We start from the raw sequence: 19542 nt of genomic DNA on the forward strand, positions 1-19542 counted from the left end.
CAATGTGACGATCTGGCTTTAAGTCGATTCGATAACAAATGACGAAAACGGACGGATTTCTCAGGTTTTTACGACATATGAACACTTTACACATTCTCCCGTGCAACGCGGCTGCTATTCCTCCTTTCATGCGGAATCTTAAGGTAATAGCTCATGTCCAAGGCACCAAAGCCAGCTAAAAAGTCAATAATCAGTACCTCAAACTTGAATTGTACTACTTCTTACTGGCTCTTACATCAACTTAGAAGCTTCATCTGTGTTCTACTATGGTGCTTTTAGTGTCTCCGCATACCGCAGCACGCGACATAGCTTTGCAGACGATAAGTACAACCGTTTCAGAGAGAAGAGCGGCCAATGTGACGATCTGGCTTTAAGTCGATTCGATAACAAATGACGAAAACGGACGGATTTCTCAGGTTTTTACTACATATGAATACTTTTCACATTCTCCCGTGCAACTCGGCTGCTAGTCCTCCTTTAATGCAGAATCTTAAGTTCCGAGCTCATGTCCAAGGCACCAAAGCCAGCTAAAAAGTCAATAATCGATACCTAAAACTTGAATTGTACTACTTCTTACTGGCTATTACATCAAATTAGAAGCTTCATCTGTGTTCAATTGTGGTGGTTTTAGTGTCTCCGCCTACCGCAGCATACGACATAGCTTTGCAGACGATAAGTACAACCGTTTCAGAGAGAAGAGCGGCCAATGTGACGATCTGGCTTTAAGTCGATTCGATAACAAATGACGAAAACGGACGGATTTCTCAGGTTTTTACTACATATGAACACTTTTCACATTGTCCCGTTCAAACTCGGCTGCTAGTCCTCCTTTTGATGCAGAATCTTAAGGTCCTAGCTCATGTCCAAGGCACCAAAGCCAGCTAAAAAATCAATAATCGATACCAAAAAAATTGAATTGTACTACTTCTTACTGGCTATTACATCAACTTAGAAGCTTCATCTGTGTTCTACCATGGTGCTTTTAGTGTCTCCGCATACCGCAGCACGCGACATAGCTTTGCAGACGATAAGTACAACCGTTTCAGAGAGAAGAGCGGCCAATGTGACGATCTGGCTTTAAGTCGATTCGATAACAAATGACGAAAACGGAAGGTTTTCTCAGGTTTTTACTACATATGAACACTTTTCACATTGTCCCGTGCAACTCGGCTACTAGTCCTCCTTCCATGCAGAATCTTAAGGTCCTAGCTCATGTCCAAGGCACCAAAGCCAGCTAAAAAGTCAATAATCGATACCTCAAACTTGAATTGTACTACTTCTTACTGGCTATTACATCATCATAGAAGCTTCATCTGTGTTCTACTATGGTGCTTTTAGTGTCTCCGCATACCGCAGCACGCAACATAGCTTTGCAGACGATAAGTACAACCGTTTCAGAGAGAAGAGCGGCCAAGTGACGATCTGGCTTTAAGGCGATTCGATAACAAATGACGAAAATGGACGGATTTCTCAGGTTTTTACTACATATGAACACTTTTCATATTGTCCCGTGCAACTCGGCTGCTAGTCCTCCTTTCATGCAGAATCTTAAGGTCCTCGCTCATGTCCAAGGCACCAAATCCATCTAAGAAGTCAATAATCGATACCTAAAACTTAAATTGTACTACTTCTTACGGGCTATTACATCGACTTAGAAGCTTCATCTGTGTTCTAGTATGGTGATTTTATTGTCTTCGCATACCGCAGCACGCGACATAGCTTTGCAGACGATAAGTAGAACCGTTTCAGAGAGAAGAGCGGCCAATGTGACGATCTGGCTTTAAGTCGATTCGATAACAAATGACGAAAACGGACGGATTTCTCAGGTTTTTACTACATATGAACACTTTTCACATTCTCCCGTGCAACTCGGCTGCTAATCCTCCTTTCATGCAGATTCTTAAGGTCCTAGCTCATGTCCAAGGCATCAAAGCCAGCTTAAAAGTCAATAATCAATACCTAAACTTGAATTGTACTACTTCTTACTGGCTATTACATCAAATTAGAAGCTTCATCTGTGTTCTACTGTGCTGGTTTTAGTGTCTCCGCCTACCGCAGCATACGACATAGCTTTGCAGACGATAAGTACAACCGTTTCAGAGAGAAGAGCGGCCAATGTGACGATCTGGCTTTAAGTCGATTCGATAACAAATGACGAAAACGGACGGATTTCTCAGGTTTTTACGACATATGAACACTTTACACATTCTCCCGTGCAACGCGGCTGCTATTCCTCCTTTCATGCGGAATCTTAAGGTAATAGCTCATGTCCAAGGCACCAAAGCCAGCTAAAAAGTCAATAATCAGTACCTCAAACTTGAATTGTACTACTTCTTACTGGCTCTTACATCAACTTAGAAGCTTCATCTGTGTTCTACTATGGTGCTTTTAGTGTCTCCGCATACCGCAGCACGCGACATAGCTTTGCAGACGATAAGTACAACCGTTTCAGAGAGAAGAGCGGCCAATGTGACGATCTGGCTTTAAGTCGATTCGATAACAAATGACGAAAACGGACGGATTTCTCAGGTTTTTACTACATATGAATACTTTTCACATTCTCCCGTGCAACTCGGCTGCTAGTCCTCCTTTAATGCAGAATCTTAAGTTCCGAGCTCATGTCCAAGGCACCAAAGCCAGCTAAAAAGTCAATAATCGATACCTAAAACTTGAATTGTACTACTTCTTACTGGCTATTACATCAAATTAGAAGCTTCATCTGTGTTCAATTGTGGTGGTTTTAGTGTCTCCGCCTACCGCAGCATACGACATAGCTTTGCAGACGATAAGTACAACCGTTTCAGAGAGAAGAGCGGCCAATGTGACGATCTGGCTTTAAGTCGATTCGATAACAAATGACGAAAACGGACGGATTTCTCAGGTTTTTACTACATATGAACACTTTTCACATTGTCCCGTTCAAACTCGGCTGCTAGTCCTCCTTTTGATGCAGAATCTTAAGGTCCTAGCTCATGTCCAAGGCACCAAAGCCAGCTAAAAAATCAATAATCGATACCAAAAAAATTGAATTGTACTACTTCTTACTGGCTATTACATCAACTTAGAAGCTTCATCTGTGTTCTACCATGGTGCTTTTAGTGTCTCCGCATACCGCAGCACGCGACATAGCTTTGCAGACGATAAGTACAACCGTTTCAGAGAGAAGAGCGGCCAATGTGACGATCTGGCTTTAAGTCGATTCGATAACAAATGACGAAAACGGACGGTTTTCTCAGGTTTTTACTACATATGAACACTTTTCACATTGTCCCGTGCAACTCGGCTGCTAGTCCTCCTTCCATGCAGAATCTTAAGGTCCTAGCTCATGTCCAAGGCACCAAAGCCAGCTAAAAAGTCAATAATCGATACCTCAAACTTGAATTGTACTACTTCTTACTGGCTATTACATCATCATAGAAGCTTCATCTGTGTTCTACTATGGTGCTTTTAGTGTCTCCGCATACCGCAGCACGCAACATAGCTTTGCAGACGATAAGTACAACCGTTTCAGAGAGAAGAGCGGCCAAGTGACGATCTGGCTTTAAGGCGATTCGATAACAAATGACGAAAATGGACGGATTTCTCAGGTTTTTACTACATATGAACACTTTTCATATTGTCCCGTGCAACTCGGCTGCTAGTCCTCCTTTCATGCAGAATCTTAAGGTCCTCGCTCATGTCCAAGGCACCAAATCCATCTAAGAAGTCAATAATCGATACCTAAAACTTAAATTGTACTACTTCTTACGGGCTATTACATCGACTTAGAAGCTTCATCTGTGTTCTAGTATGGTGATTTTATTGTCTTCGCATACCGCAGCACGCGACATAGCTTTGAAGACGATAAGTACAACCGTTTCAGAGAGAAGAGCGGCCAATGTGACGATCTGGCTTTAAGTCGATTCGATAACAAATGACGAAAACGGACGGATTTCTCAATTTTTATCTACATATGAATACTTTTCACATTCTCCCGTGCAACTCGGCTGCTAGTCCTCCTTTCATGCAGAATCTTAAGGTCCTAGCTCATGTCCAAGGCACCAAAGCCAGCTAAAAATTCAATAATCGATACCTAAAACTTGAATTGTACTACTTTTTACTGGCTATTACATCAAATTAGAAGCATCATCTGTGTTCAATTGTGGTGGTTTTAGTGTCTCCGCCTACCGCAGCATACGACATAGCTTTGCAGACGATAAGTACAACCGTTTCAGAGAGAAGAGCGGCCAATGTGACGATCTGGCTTTAAGTCGATTCGATAACAAATGACGAAAACGGACGGATTTCTCAGGTTTTTACTACATATGAACACTTTTCACATGCTCCCGTGCAACTCGGCTGCTAGTCCTCCTTTCATGCAGAATGTTAAGGTCCTAGCTCATATCCAAGGCACCAAAGCCAGCTAAAAAGTCAATAACCGATACCTAAAACTTGAATTGTACTACTTCTTACTGGCTATTACATCAACTTAGAAGCTTCATCTGTCTTCTACTATGGTGCTTTTAGTGTCTCCGCATACCGCAGCACGCGACATAGCTTTGCAGACGATAAGTACAACCGTTTCAGAGAGAAGAGCGGCCAATGTGACGATCTGGCTTTAAGACGATTCGATAACAAATGACGAAAACGGACGGATTTCTCAGGTTTTTACTACATATGAACACTTTTCACATGCTCCCGTGCAACTCGGCTGCTAGTCCTCCTTTCATGCAGAATCTTAAGGTCCTAGCTCATATCCAAGGCACCAAAGCCAGCTAAAAAGTCAATAACCGATACCTAAAACTTGAATTGTACTACTTCTTACTGGCTATTACATCAACTTAGAAGCTTCATCTGTCTTCTACTATGGTGCTTTTAGTGTCTCCGCATACCGCAGCACGCGACATAGCTTTGCAGACGATAAGTACAACCGTTTCAGAGAGAAGAGCGGCCAATGTGACGATCTGGCTTTAAGTCGGTTCGATAACAAATGACGAAAACGGACCGATTTCTCAGGTTTTTACTACATATGAACACTATTCACATTCTCCAGTGCAACTCGGCTGCTAGTCCTCCTTTCATGCAGAATCTTAAGGTCCTAGCTCATGTCCAAGGCACCAAAGCCAGCTAAAAAGTCAATATTCAATACCTAAAACTTGAATTGTACTACTTCTTACTGGCTATTACATCAACTTAAAAGCTTCATCTGTGTTCTACTATAGTGCTTTTAGTGTCTCAGCATACTGCAGCACGCGACATAGCTTTGCAGACGATAAGTACAACCGTTTCAGAGAGAAGAGCCCCAATGTGACGATCTGGCTTTAAGTAGATTCGATAACAAATGACGAAAACGGACGGATTTCTCAGGTTTTTACTACATATGAACACTTTTCACATTCTCCCGTGCAACTCGGCTGCTAGTCCTCCTTTCATGCAAAATCTTAATTTCCTAGCTCATGTTCAAGGCACCAAAGAAGGGTAAAAACTCAATAACCGATACCAAAATCTTTAATTGTACTACTTCTTACTGGCTATTACATCAACTTAGAAGCTTCATCTGTGTTCTACTATGGTGCTTTTAGTGTGTCCGCATACCGCAGCACGCGACATAGCTTTGCAGACGATAAGTACAACCGTTTCAGAGAGAAGAGCGGCCAATGTGACGACCTGGCTTGAAGAAGATTCGATAACAAATGACGAAAACGGACGGAATTCTTGGTTTTTACTACATATGAACACTTTTCTCATTCTCCCGTGCAACTCGGCTGCTAGTCCTCCTTTCATGCAGAATCATAAGGTCCTAGCTCATGTCCAATGCACCAAAGCCAGGTAAAATTCAATAATCGATACCTAAAACTTTAATTGTACTACTTCTTACTGGTTATTACATCAACTTAGAAGCTTCATCTGTGTTCTACTATGGTGCTTTTAGTGTCTCCGCATACCGCAGCACGCGACATAGCTTTGCAGACGATAAGTACAACCGTTTCAGAGAGAAGAGCGGAAAATGTGACGATCTGGCTTTAAGTCGATTCGATAACAAATGACGAAAACGGACGGATTTCTCAGGTTTTTACTACATATGAACACTTTTCACATTCTCCCGTGCAACTCGGCTGCTAGTCCTCCTTTAATACAGAATGTTAAGGTCCTAGCTCATGTCCAAGGCACCAAAGCCAGCTAAAAAGTCAATAATCGATACCTAAAACTTGAATTGGACTACTTCTTACTGGTTATTACATCAACTTAGAAGCTTCATCTGTGTTTTACTGTGGTGATTTTAGTGTCTCCAGATCCCGCAGCACGTGACATAGCTTTGCAGACGATAAGTACAACCGATTCAGAGAGGAGGGCGGCCAATGTGACAATCTGGCTTTAAGTCGATTCGATAACATATGACGAAAACGGACCGATTTCTCAGGTTTTTACTACATATGAACACTATTCACATTCTCCAGTGCAACTCGGCTGCTAGTCCTCCTTTCATGCAGAATCGTAAGGTCCTAGCTCATGTCCAAGGCACCAAAGCCAGCTAAAAAGTCAATATTCAATACCTAAAACTTGAATTGTACTACTTCTTACTGGCTATTACATCAACTTAGAAGCTTCATCTGTGTTCTACTATAGTGCTTTTAGTGTCTCAGCATACTGCAGCACGCGACATAGCTTTGCAGACGATAAGTACAACCGTTTCAGAGAGAAGAGCCCCCAATGTGACGATCTGGCTTCAAGTAGATTCGATAACAAATGACGAAAACGGACGGATTTCTCAGGTTTTTACTACATGTGAACACTTTTCTCATTCTCCCGTGCAACTCGGCTGCTAGTCCTCCTTTCATGCAAAATATTAATTTCCTAGCTCATGTTCAAGGCACCTAAGAAGGGTAATAAAATAACCGATACCTAAAACTTTAATTGAACTACTTCTTACTGGCTATTACATCAACTTAGAAGCTTCATCTGTGTTCTACTATGGTGCTTTTAGTGTGTCCGCATACCGCAGCACGCGACATAGCTTTGCAGACGATAAGTACAACCGTTTCAGAGAGAAGAGCGGACAATGTGACGACCTGGCTTGAAGAAGATTCGATAACAAATGACGAAAACGTACGGAATTCTTGGTTATTACTACATATGAACACTTTTCATATTCTCCCGTGCAACTCCGCTGCTAATCCTCCTTTCATGCAGAAGCTTAAGGTCCTATCTCATGTCCAAGGGACCAAAGCCAGCTAAAAAGTCAATAATCGATACCTAAAACTTGAATTGTACTACTTCTTACTGGCTATTACATCAACTTGTAAGCTTCATCTGTGTCCTACAATGGAGCTTTTACTGTCTCCGCATACCGCAGCACGCGACATAGCTTTGCACACGATAAGTACAACCATTTCAGAGAGAAGAGCGGCTAATGAGACGATCTGGCTTTAAGTCGATTCGATAACAAGTGACGAAAACGGACCGATTTCTCAGGTTTTTACTACATATGAACACTTTTCACATTCTCCCGTGCAACTTGGATCCTCGTCCTCCTTTCATGCAGAATCGTAAGGTCCTAGCTTATGTCCAAGGCACCAAAGCCAGCTAAAAAGTCAATATTCAATACCTAAACCTTGAATTGTACTACTTCTTACTGGCTATTACATCTACTTAGAAGCTTCATCTGTGTTCTACTATGGTGCTTTTAGTGTCTCAGCATACCGCAGCACGCGACATAGCTTTGCAGACGATAAGTACAAGTGTTTCAGAGAGAAGAGCGGCCAATGTGACGGTCTGGCTTTAAGTCGATTCGATAACAAATGACGAAAACGTACGGATTTCTCAGGTTTTTACTACATATGAACACTTTTCACATTCTCCCGTGCAACTCGGCTGCTAGTCCTCCTTTCATGCAAAATCTTAATTTCCTAGCTCATGTTCAAGGCACCAAAGAAGGGTAAAAACTCAATAACCGATACCAAAATCTTTAATTGTACTACTTCTTACTGGCTATTACATCAACTTAGAAGCTTCATCTGTGTTCTACTATGGTGCTTTTAGTGTGTCCGCATACCGCAGCACGCGACATAGCTTTGCAGACGATAAGTACAACCGTTTCAGAGAGAAGAGCGGCCAATGTGACGACCTGGCTTGAAGAAGATTCGATAACAAATGACGAAAACGGACGGAATTCTTGGTTTTTACTACATATGAACACTTTTCTCATTCTCCCGTGCAACTCGGCTGCTAGTCCTCCTTTCATGCAGAATCATAAGGTCCTAGCTCATGTCCAATGCACCAAAGCCAGGTAAAATTCAATAATCGATACCTAAAACTTTAATTGTACTACTTCTTACTGGTTATTACATCAACTTAGAAGCTTCATCTGTGTTCTACTATGGTGCTTTTAGTGTCTCCGCATACCGCAGCACGCGACATAGCTTTGCAGACGATAAGTACAACCGTTTCAGAGAGAAGAGCGGAAAATGTGACGATCTGGCTTTAAGTCGATTCGATAACAAATGACGAAAACGGACGGATTTCTCAGGTTTTTACTACATATGAACACTTTTCACATTCTCCCGTGCAACTCGGCTGCTAGTCCTCCTTTAATACAGAATGTTAAGGTCCTAGCTCATGTCCAAGGCACCAAAGCCAGCTAAAAAGTCAATAATCGATACCTAAAACTTGAATTGGACTACTTCTTACTGGTTATTACATCAACTTAGAAGCTTCATCTGTGTTTTACTGTGGTGATTTTAGTGTCTCCAGATCCCGCAGCACGTGACATAGCTTTGCAGACGATAAGTACAACCGATTCAGAGAGGAGGGCGGCCAATGTGACAATCTGGCTTTAAGTCGATTCGATAACATATGACGAAAACGGACCGATTTCTCAGGTTTTTACTACATATGAACACTATTCACATTCTCCAGTGCAACTCGGCTGCTAGTCCTCCTTTCATGCAGAATCGTAAGGTCCTAGCTCATGTCCAAGGCACCAAAGCCAGCTAAAAAGTCAATATTCAATACCTAAAACTTGAATTGTACTACTTCTTACTGGCTATTACATCAACTTAGAAGCTTCATCTGTGTTCTACTATAGTGCTTTTAGTGTCTCAGCATACTGCAGCACGCGACATAGCTTTGCAGACGATAAGTACAACCGTTTCAGAGAGAAGAGCCCCCAATGTGACGATCTGGCTTCAAGTAGATTCGATAACAAATGACGAAAACGGACGGATTTCTCAGGTTTTTACTACATGTGAACACTTTTCTCATTCTCCCGTGCAACTCGGCTGCTAGTCCTCCTTTCATGCAAAATATTAATTTCCTAGCTCATGTTCAAGGCACCTAAGAAGGGTAATAAAATAACCGATACCTAAAACTTTAATTGAACTACTTCTTACTGGCTATTACATCAACTTAGAAGCTTCATCTGTGTTCTACTATGGTGCTTTTAGTGTGTCCGCATACCGCAGCACGCGACATAGCTTTGCAGACGATAAGTACAACCGTTTCAGAGAGAAGAGCGGACAATGTGACGACCTGGCTTGAAGAAGATTCGATAACAAATGACGAAAACGTACGGAATTCTTGGTTATTACTACATATGAACACTTTTCATATTCTCCCGTGCAACTCCGCTGCTAATCCTCCTTTCATGCAGAAGCTTAAGGTCCTATCTCATGTCCAAGGGACCAAAGCCAGCTAAAAAGTCAATAATCGATACCTAAAACTTGAATTGTACTACTTCTTACTGGCTATTACATCAACTTGTAAGCTTCATCTGTGTTCTACAATGGAGCTTTTACTGTCTCCGCATACCGCAGCACGCGACATAGCTTTGCACACGATAAGTACAACCATTTCAGAGAGAAGAGCGGCTAATGAGACGATCTGGCTTTAAGTCGATTCGATAACAAGTGACGAAAACGGACCGATTTCTCAGGTTTTTACTACATATGAACACTTTTCACATTCTCCCGTGCAACTTGGATCCTCGTCCTCCTTTCATGCAGAATCGTAAGGTCCTAGCTTATGTCCAAGGCACCAAAGCCAGCTAAAAAGTCAATATTCAATACCTAAACCTTGAATTGTACTACTTCTTACTGGCTATTACATCTACTTAGAAGCTTCATCTGTGTTCTACTATGGTGCTTTTAGTGTCTCAGCATACCGCAGCACGCGACATAGCTTTGCAGACGATAAGTACAAGTGTTTCAGAGAGAAGAGCGGCCAATGTGACGGTCTGGCTTTAAGTCGATTCGATAACAAATGACGAAAACGTACGGATTTCTCAGGTTTTTACTACATATGAACACTTTTCACATTCTCCCGTGCAACTCGGCTGCTAGTCCTCCTTTCATGCAGAATGTTAAGGTCCTAGCTCATGTCCAAGGCACCAAAGCCAGCTAAAAATCCAATAATCGATACCTAAAACTTGAACTGTACTACTTCTTACTGGCTATTACATCAACGTAGAAGCTTAATCTGTGTTCTACTATGGTGCTTTTAGTGTCTCCGCATACCGCAGCACGCGACATAGCTTTGCAATCGATAAGTACAACCGTTTCAGAGAGAAGAGCAGCTAATTTGACGATCTGGCTTTAAGTCGATTCGATAACAAATGACGAAAACGGACGGATTTCTCGGGTTTTTACTAAATATGAACACTTTTCACATTCTCCCGTGCAACTCGGTTGCTAGTCCTCCTTTCATGCAGAATCTTAAGGTCCTAGCTCATGTCCAAGGCACCAAATCCATCTAAGAAGTCAATAATCGATACCTTAAACTTGAATTGTACTACTTCTTGCTGGCTATTACATCAACTTAGAAGCTTCATCTGTGTTCTACTATGGTGCTTTTAGTGTCTCCGCATACCGCAGCACGCGACATAGCTTTGCAGACGATAAGTACAAGTGTTTTAGAGAGAAGAGCGGCCAATGTGACGATCTGGCTTTAAGTAGATTCGATAACAAATGACGAAAACGGACGGATTTCTCAGGTTTTTACTACATATGAACATTTTTCACATCTCCCGTGCAACGCGGCTGCTAGTCCTCCTTTCATGCAGAATCTTAAGGTCCTAGCTCATGTCCAAGGTACCAAAGCCAGCTGAAAAGTCAATAATCGATACCTAAAACGTGAATTGTACTACATCTTACTGGCTATTACATCAACTTAGAAGCTTCATCTGTGTTCTACTATGGTGATTTTAGTGTCTCCGCATACCGCAGCACGCGACATAGCTTTGCAGACGATAAGTACAAGTGTTTCAGAGAGAAGAGCGGCCAATGTGACGATCTGGCTTTAAGTAGATTCGATAACAAATGACGAAAGCGGACGGACTTGTCAGGTTTTTACTACATATGAACACTTTTCTCATTCTCCCTTGCAACTCGGCTGCTAGTCCTCCTTTCATGCAGAATCATAAGGTCCTAGCTCATGTCCAATGCACCAAAGCCAGGTAAAATTCAATAATCGATACCTAAAACTTTAATTGTACTACTTCTTACTGGTTATTACATCAACTTAGAAGCTTCATCTGTGTTCTACTATGGTGCTTTTAGTGTCTCCGCATACCGCAGCACACGACATAGCTTTGCAGACGATAAGTACAACCGTTTCAGAGAGAAGAGCGGAAAATGTGACGATCTGGCTTTAAGTCGATTCGATAACAAATGACGAAAACGGACGGATTTCTCAGGTTTTTACTACATATGAACACTTTTCACATTCTCCCGTGCAACTCGGCTGCTAGTCCTCCTTTAATACAGAATGTTAAGGTCCTAGGTCATGTCCAAGGCACCAAAGCCAGCTAAAAAGTCAATAATCGATACCTAAAACTTGCATTGGACTACTTCTTACTGGTTATTACATCAACTTAGAAGCTTCATCTGTGTTTTACTGTGGTGATTTTAGTGTCTCCAGATCCCGCAGCACGTGACATAGCTTTGCAGACGATAAGTACAACCGATTCAGAGAGGAGAGCGGCCAATGTGACAATCTGGCTTTAAGTCGATTCGATAACAAATGTCGAAAACGGACGGATTTCTCAGGTTTTTACTACATATGAACACTTTTCACATTCTCCCGTGCAACTCGGCTGCTAGTCCTCCTTTCATGCAAAATCTTAATCTCCTAGCTCATGTTCAAGGCACCAAAGAAGGGTAAAAACTCAATAACCGATACCAAAAACTTTAATTGTACTACATCTTACTGGTTATTACATCAACTTAGAAGCTTTATCTGTGTTCTACTATGGTGCTTTTAGTGTGTCCGCATACCGCAGCACGCGACATAGCTTTGCAGACGATAAGTACAACCGTTTCAGAGAGAAGAGCGGCCAATGTGACGACCTGGCTTGAAGAAGATTCGATAACAAATGACGAAAACGGACAGATTTCTCAGGTTTTTACTACATATGAACACTATTCACATTCTCCAGTGCAACTCGGCTGCTAGTCCTCCTTTCATGCAGAATCGTAAGGTCCTAGCTCATGTCCAAGGCACCAAAGCCAGCTAAAAAGTCAATATTCAATACCTAAAACTTGAATTGTACTACTTCTTACTGGCTATTACATCAACTTAGAAGCTTCATCTGTGTTCTACTATAGTGCTTTTAGTGTCTCAGCATACTGCAGCACGCGACATAGCTTTGCAGACGATAAGTACAACCGTTTCAGAGAGAAGAGCCCCAATGTGACTATCTGGCTTTAAGTAGATTCGATAACAAATGACGAAAACGGACGGATTTCTCATGTTTTTACTACATATGAACACTTTTCACATTCTCCCGTGCAACTCGGCTGCTAGTCCTCCTTTCATGCAAAATCATAATTTCCTAGCTCATGTTCAAGGCACCAAAGAAGGGTAAAAACTCAATAACCGATACCAAAAACTTTAATTGTACTACTTCTTACTGGCTATTACATCAACTTAGAAGCTTCATCTGTGTTCTACTATGGTGCTTTTAGTGTGTCCGCATACCGGAGCACGCGACATAGCTTTGCAGACGATAAGTACAACCGTTTCAGAGAGAAGAGCGGAAAATGTGACGATCTGGCTTTAAGTCGATTCGATAACAAATGACGAAAACGGACGGATTTCTCAGGTTTTTACTACATATGAACACTTTTCACATTCTCCCGTGCAACTCGGCTGCTAGTCCTCCTTTAATACAGAATGTTAAGGTCCTAGCTCATGTCCAAGGCACCAAAGCCAGCTAAAAAGTCAATAATCGATACCTAAAACTTGAATTGGACTACTTCTTACTGGTTATTACATCAACTTAGAAGCTTCATCTGTGTTTTACTGTGGTGATTTTAGTGTCTCCAGATCCCGCAGCACGTGACATAGCTTTGCAGACGATAAGTACAACCGTTTCAGAGAGAAGAGCGGCCAATGTGACGATCTGGCTTTAAGTCGGTTCGATAACAAATGACGAAAACGGACTGATTTCTCAGGTTTTTACTACATATGAACACTATTCACATTCTCCAGTGCAACTCGGCTGCTAGTCCTCCTTTCATGCAGAATCGTAAGGTCCTAGCTCATGTCCAAGGCACCAAAGCCAGCTAAAAAGTCAATATTCAATACCTAAAACTTGAATTGTACTACTTCTTACTGGCTAGTACATCAACTTAGAAGCTTCATCTGTGTTCTACTATAGTGCTTTTAGTGTCTCAGCATACTGCAGCACGCGACATAGCTTTGCAGACGATAAGTACAACCGTTTCAGAGAGAAGAGCCCCAATGTGACGATCTGGCTTTAAGTAGATTCGATAACAAATGACGAAAACGGACGGATTTCTCAGGTTTTTACTACATATGAACACTTTTCACATTCTCCCGTGCAACTCGGCTGCTAGTCCTCCTTTCATGCAAAATCTTAATTTCCTAGCTCATGTTCAAGGCACCAAAGAAGGGTAAAAACTCAATAACCGATACCAAAAACTTTAATTGTACTACTTCTTACTGGCTATTACATCAACTTAGAAGCTTCATCTGTGTTCTACTATGGTGCTTTTAGTGTGTCCGCATACCGCAGCACGCGACATAGCTTTGCAGACGATAAGTACAACCGTTTCAGAGAGAAGAGCGGCCAATGTGACGATCTGGCTTTAAGTAGATTCGATAACAAATGACGAAAACAGACGGATTTCTCAGGTTTTTACTACATATGAACACTTTTCACATTCTCCCGTGCAACTCGGCTGCTAGTCCTCCTTTCATGCAAAATCTTAATTTCCTAGCTCATGTTCAAGGCACCAAAGAAGGGTAAAAACTCAATAACCGATACCAAAAACTTTAATTGTACTACTTCTTACTGGCTATTACATCAACTTAGAAGCTTCATCTGTGTTCTACTATGGTGCTTTTAGTGTGTCCGCATACCGGAGCACGCGACATAGCTTTGCAGACGATAAGTACAACCGTTTCAGAGAGAAGAGCGGCCAATGTGACGACCTGGCTTGAAGAAGATTCGATAACAAATGACGAAAACGGACGGAATTCTTGGTTTTTACTACATATGAACACTTATCTCATTCTCCCGTGCAACTCGGCTGCTAGTCCTCCTTTCATGCAGAATCATAAGGTCCTAGCTCATGTCCAATGCACCAAAGCCAGGTAAAATTCAATAATCGATACCTAAAACTTGAATTGTACTACTTCTTACTGGTTATTACATCAACTTAGAAGCTTCATCTGTGTTCTACTATGGTGCTTTTAGTGTCTCCGCATACCGCAGCACGCGACATAGCTTTGCAGACGATAAGTACAACCGTTTCAGAGAGAAGAGCGGAAAATGTGACGATCTGGCTTTAAGTCGATTCGATAACAAATGACGAAAACGGACGGATTTCTCAGGTTTTTACTACATATGAACACTTTTCACATTCTCCCGTGCAACTCGGCTGCTAGTCCTCCTTTAATACAGAATGTTAAGGTCCTAGCTCATGTCCAAGGCACCAAAGCCAGCTAAAAAGTCAATAATCGATACCTAAAACTTGAATTGGACTACTTCTTACTGGTTATTACATCAAGTTAGAAGCTTCATCTGTGTTTTACTGTGGTGATTTTAGTGTCTCCAGATCCCGCAGCACGTGACATAGCTTTGCAGACGATAAGTACAACCGATTCAGAGAGGAGAGCGGCCAATGTGACAATCTGGCTTTAAGTCGATTCGATAACAAATGACGAAAACGGACGTATTTCTCAGGTTTTTACTACATATGAACACTTTTCACATTCTCCCATGCAACTCGGCTGCTAGTCCTCCTTTCATGCAGAATGTTAAGGTCCTAGGTCATGTCCAAGGCACCAAAGCCAGCTATAAAGTCAATAATCGATACCTAAAACTTGAATTGTACTACGTCTTACTGGGTATTACATCAACTTAGAAGCTTCATCTGTGTTCTACTATGGTGCTTTTAGTGTCTCCGCATACCGCAGCACGTGACATAGCTTTGCAGACGATAAGTACAACCGTTTCAGAGAGAAGAGCGGCCAATGTGACGATCTGGCTTTAAGTCGTTTCGATAACAAATGACGAAAACGGACCGATTTCTCTGGTTTTTACTACATATGAACACTATTCACATTCTCCAGTGCAACTCGGCTGCTAGTCCTCCTTTCATGCAGAATCGTAAGGTCCTAGCTCATGTCCAAGGCACCAAAGCCAGCTAAAAAGTCAATATTCAATACCTAAAACTTGAATTGTACTACTTCTTACTGGCTATTACATCAACTTAGAAGCTTCATCTGTGTTCTACTATAGTGCTTTTAGTGTCTCAGCATACTGCAGCACGCGACATAGCTTTGCAGACGATAAGTACAACCGTTTCAGAGAGAAGAGCCCCAATGTGACGATCTGGCTTTAAGTAGATTCGATAACAAATGACGAAAACGGACGGATTTCTCAGGTTTTTACTACATATGAACACTTTTCACATTCTCCCGTGCAACTCGGCTGCTAGTCCTCCTTTCATGCAAAATCTTAATTTCCTAGCTCATGTTCAAGGCACCAAAGAAGGGTAAAAACTCAATAACCGATACCAAAAACTTTAATTGTACTACTTCTTACTGGCTATTACATCAACTTAGAAGCTTCATCTGTGTTCTACTATGGTGCTTTTAGTGTGTCCGCATACCGCAGCACGCGACATAGCTTTGCAGACGATAAGTACAACCGTTTCAGAGAGAAGAGCGGCCAATGTGACGACCTGGCTTGAAGAAGATTCGATAACAAATGACGAAAACGGACGGAATTCTTGGTTTTTACTACATATGAACACTTACCTCATTCTCCCGTGCAACTCGGCTGCTAGTCCTCCTTTCATGCAGAATCATAAGGTCCTAGCTCATGTCCAATGCACCAAAGCCAGGTAAAATTCAATAATCGATACCTAAAACTTGAATTGTACTACTTCTTACTGGTTATTACATCAACTTAGAAGCTTCATCTGTGTTCTACTATGGTGCTTTTAGTGTCTCCGCATACCGCAGCACGCGACATAGCTTCGCAGACGATAAGTACAACCGTTTCAGAGAGAAGAGCGGAAAATGTGACGATCTGGCTTTAAGTCGATTCGATAACAAATGACGAAAACGGACGGATTTCTCAGGTTTTTACTACATATGAACTCTTTTCACATTCTCCCGTGCAACTCGGCTGCTAGTCCTCCTTTAATACAGAATGTTAAGGTCCTAGCTCATGTCCAAGGCACCAAAGCCAGCTAAAAAGTCAATAATCGATACCTAAAACTTGAATTGTACTACTTCTTACTGGTTATTACATCAAGTTAGAAGCTTCATCTGTGTTTTACTGTGGTGATTTTAGTGTCTCCAGATCCCGCAGCACGTGACATAGCTTTGCAGACGATAAGTACAACCGATTCAGAGAGGAGAGCGGCCAATGTGACAATCTGGCTTTAAGTCGATTCGATAACAAATGACGAAAACGGACGTATTTCTCAGGTTTTTACTACATATGAACACTTTTCACATTCTCCCATGCAAATCGGCTGCTAGTCCTCCTTTCATGCAGAATGTTAAGGTCCTAGGTCATGTCCAAGGCACCAAAGCCAGCTATAAAGTCAATAATCGATACCTAAAACTTGAATTGTACTACGTCTTACTGGGTATTACATCAACTTAGAAGCTTCATCTGTGTTCTACTATGGTGCTTTTAGTGTCTCCGCATACCGCAGCACGCGACATAGCTTTGCAGACGATAAGTACAACCGTTTCAGAGAGAAGAGCGGCCAATGTGACGATCTGGCTTTAAGTCGTTTCGATAACAAATGACGAAAACGGACCGATTTCTCTGGTTTTTACTACATATGAACACTATTCACATTCTCCAGTGCAACTCGGCTGCTAGTCCTCCTTTCATGCAGAATCGTAAGGTCCTAGCTCATGTCCAAGGCACCAAAGCCAGCTAAAAAGTCAATATTCAATACCTAAAACTTGAATTGTACTACTTCTTACTGGCTATTACATCAACTTAGAAGCTTCATCTGTGTTCTACTATAGTGCTTTTAGTGTCTCAGCATACTGCAGCACGCGACATAGCTTTGCAGACGATAAGTACAACCGTTTCAGAGAGAAGAGCCCCAATGTGACGATCTGGCTTTAAGTAGATTCGATAACAAATGACGAAAACGGACGGATTTCTCAGGTTTTTACTACATATGAACACTTTTCACATTCTCCCGTGCAACTCGGCTGCTAGTCCTCCTTTCATGCAAAATCTTAATTTCCTAGCTCATGTTCAAGGCACCAAAGAAGGGTAAAAACTCAATAACCGATACCAAAAACTTTAATTGTACTACTTCTTACTGGCTATTACATCAACTTAGAAGCTTCATCTGTGTTCTACTATGGTGCTTTTAGTGTGTCCGCATACCGCAGCACGCGACATAGCTTTGCAGACGATAAGTACAACCGTTTCAGAGAGAAGAGCGGCCAATGTGACGACCTGGCTTGAAGAAGATTCGATAACAAATGACGAAAACGGACGGAATTCTTGGTTTTTACTACATATGAACACTTATCTCATTCTCCCGTGCAACTCGGCTGCTAGTCCTCCTTTCATGCAGAATCATAAGGTCCTAGCTCATGTCCAATGCACCAAAGCCAGGTAAAATTCAATAATCGATACCTAAAACTTGAATTGTACTACTTCTTACTGGTTATTACATCAACTTAGAAGCTTCATCTGTGTTCTACTATGGTGCTTTTAGTGTCTCCGCATACCGCAGCACGCGACATAGCTTCGCAGACGATAAGTACAACCGTTTCAGAGAGAAGAGCGGAAAATGTGACGATCTGGCTTTAAGTCGATTCGATAACAAATGACGAAAACGGACTGATTTCTCAGGTTTTTACTACATATGAACTCTTTTCACATTCTCCCGTGCAACTCGGCTGCTAGTCCTCCTTTAATACAGAATGTTAAGGTCCTAGCTCATGTCCAAGGCACCAAAGCCAGCTAAAAAGTCAATAATCGATACCTAAAACTTGAATTGTACTACTTCTTACTGGTTATTACATCAAGTTAGAAGCTTCATCTGTGTTTTACTGTGGTGATTTTAGTGTCTCCAGATCCCGCAGCACGTGACATAGCTTTGCAGACGATAAGTACAACCGATTCAGAGAGGAGAGCGGCCAATGTGACAATCTGGCTTTAAGTCGATTCGATAACAAATGAAGAAAACGGACGTATTTCTCAGGTTTTTACTACATATGAACACTTTTCACATTCTCCCATGCAAATCGGCTGCTAGTCCTCCTTTCATGCAGAATGTTAAGGTCCTAGGTCATGTCCAAGGCACCAAAGCCAGCTATAAAGTCAATAATCGATACCTAAAACTTGAATTGTACTACGTCTTACTGGGTATTACATCAACTTAGAAGCTTCATCTGTGTTCTACTATGGTGCTTTTAGTGTCTCCGCATACCGCAGCACGCGACATAGCTTTGCAGACGATAAGTACAACCGTTTCAGAGAGAAGAGCGGCCAATGTGACGATCTGGCTTTAAGTAGATTCGATAACAAATGACGAAAACGGACGGATTTCTCAGGTTTTTACTACATATGAACACTTTTCACATTCTCCCGTGCAACTCGGCTGCTAGTCCTCCTTTCATGCAAAATCTTAATTTCCTAGCTCATGTTCAAGGCACCAAAGAAGGGTAAAAACTCAATAACCGATACCAAAAACTTTAATTGTACTACTTCTTACTGGCTATTACATCAACTTAGAAGCTTCATCTGTGTTCTACTATGGTGCTTTTAGTGTGTCCGCATACCGCAGCACGCGACATAGCTTTGCAGACGATAAGTACAACCGTTTCAGAGAGAAGAGCGGCCAATGTGACGACCTGGCTTGAAGAAGATTCGATAACAAATGACGAAAACGGACGGAATTCTTGGTTTTTACTACATATGAACACTTTTCTCATTCCCACGTGCAACTCGGCTGCTAGTCCTCCGTTCATGCAGAATCATAAGGTCCTAGCTCATGTCCAATGCACCAAAGCCAGGTAAAATTCAATAATCGATACCTAAAACTT

Source organism: Schistocerca gregaria, unplaced genomic scaffold (genome assembly GCF_023897955.1).
Source record: "Schistocerca gregaria isolate iqSchGreg1 unplaced genomic scaffold, iqSchGreg1.2 ptg000261l, whole genome shotgun sequence".
NCBI lineage: Eukaryota > Metazoa > Arthropoda > Insecta > Orthoptera > Acrididae > Schistocerca > Schistocerca gregaria.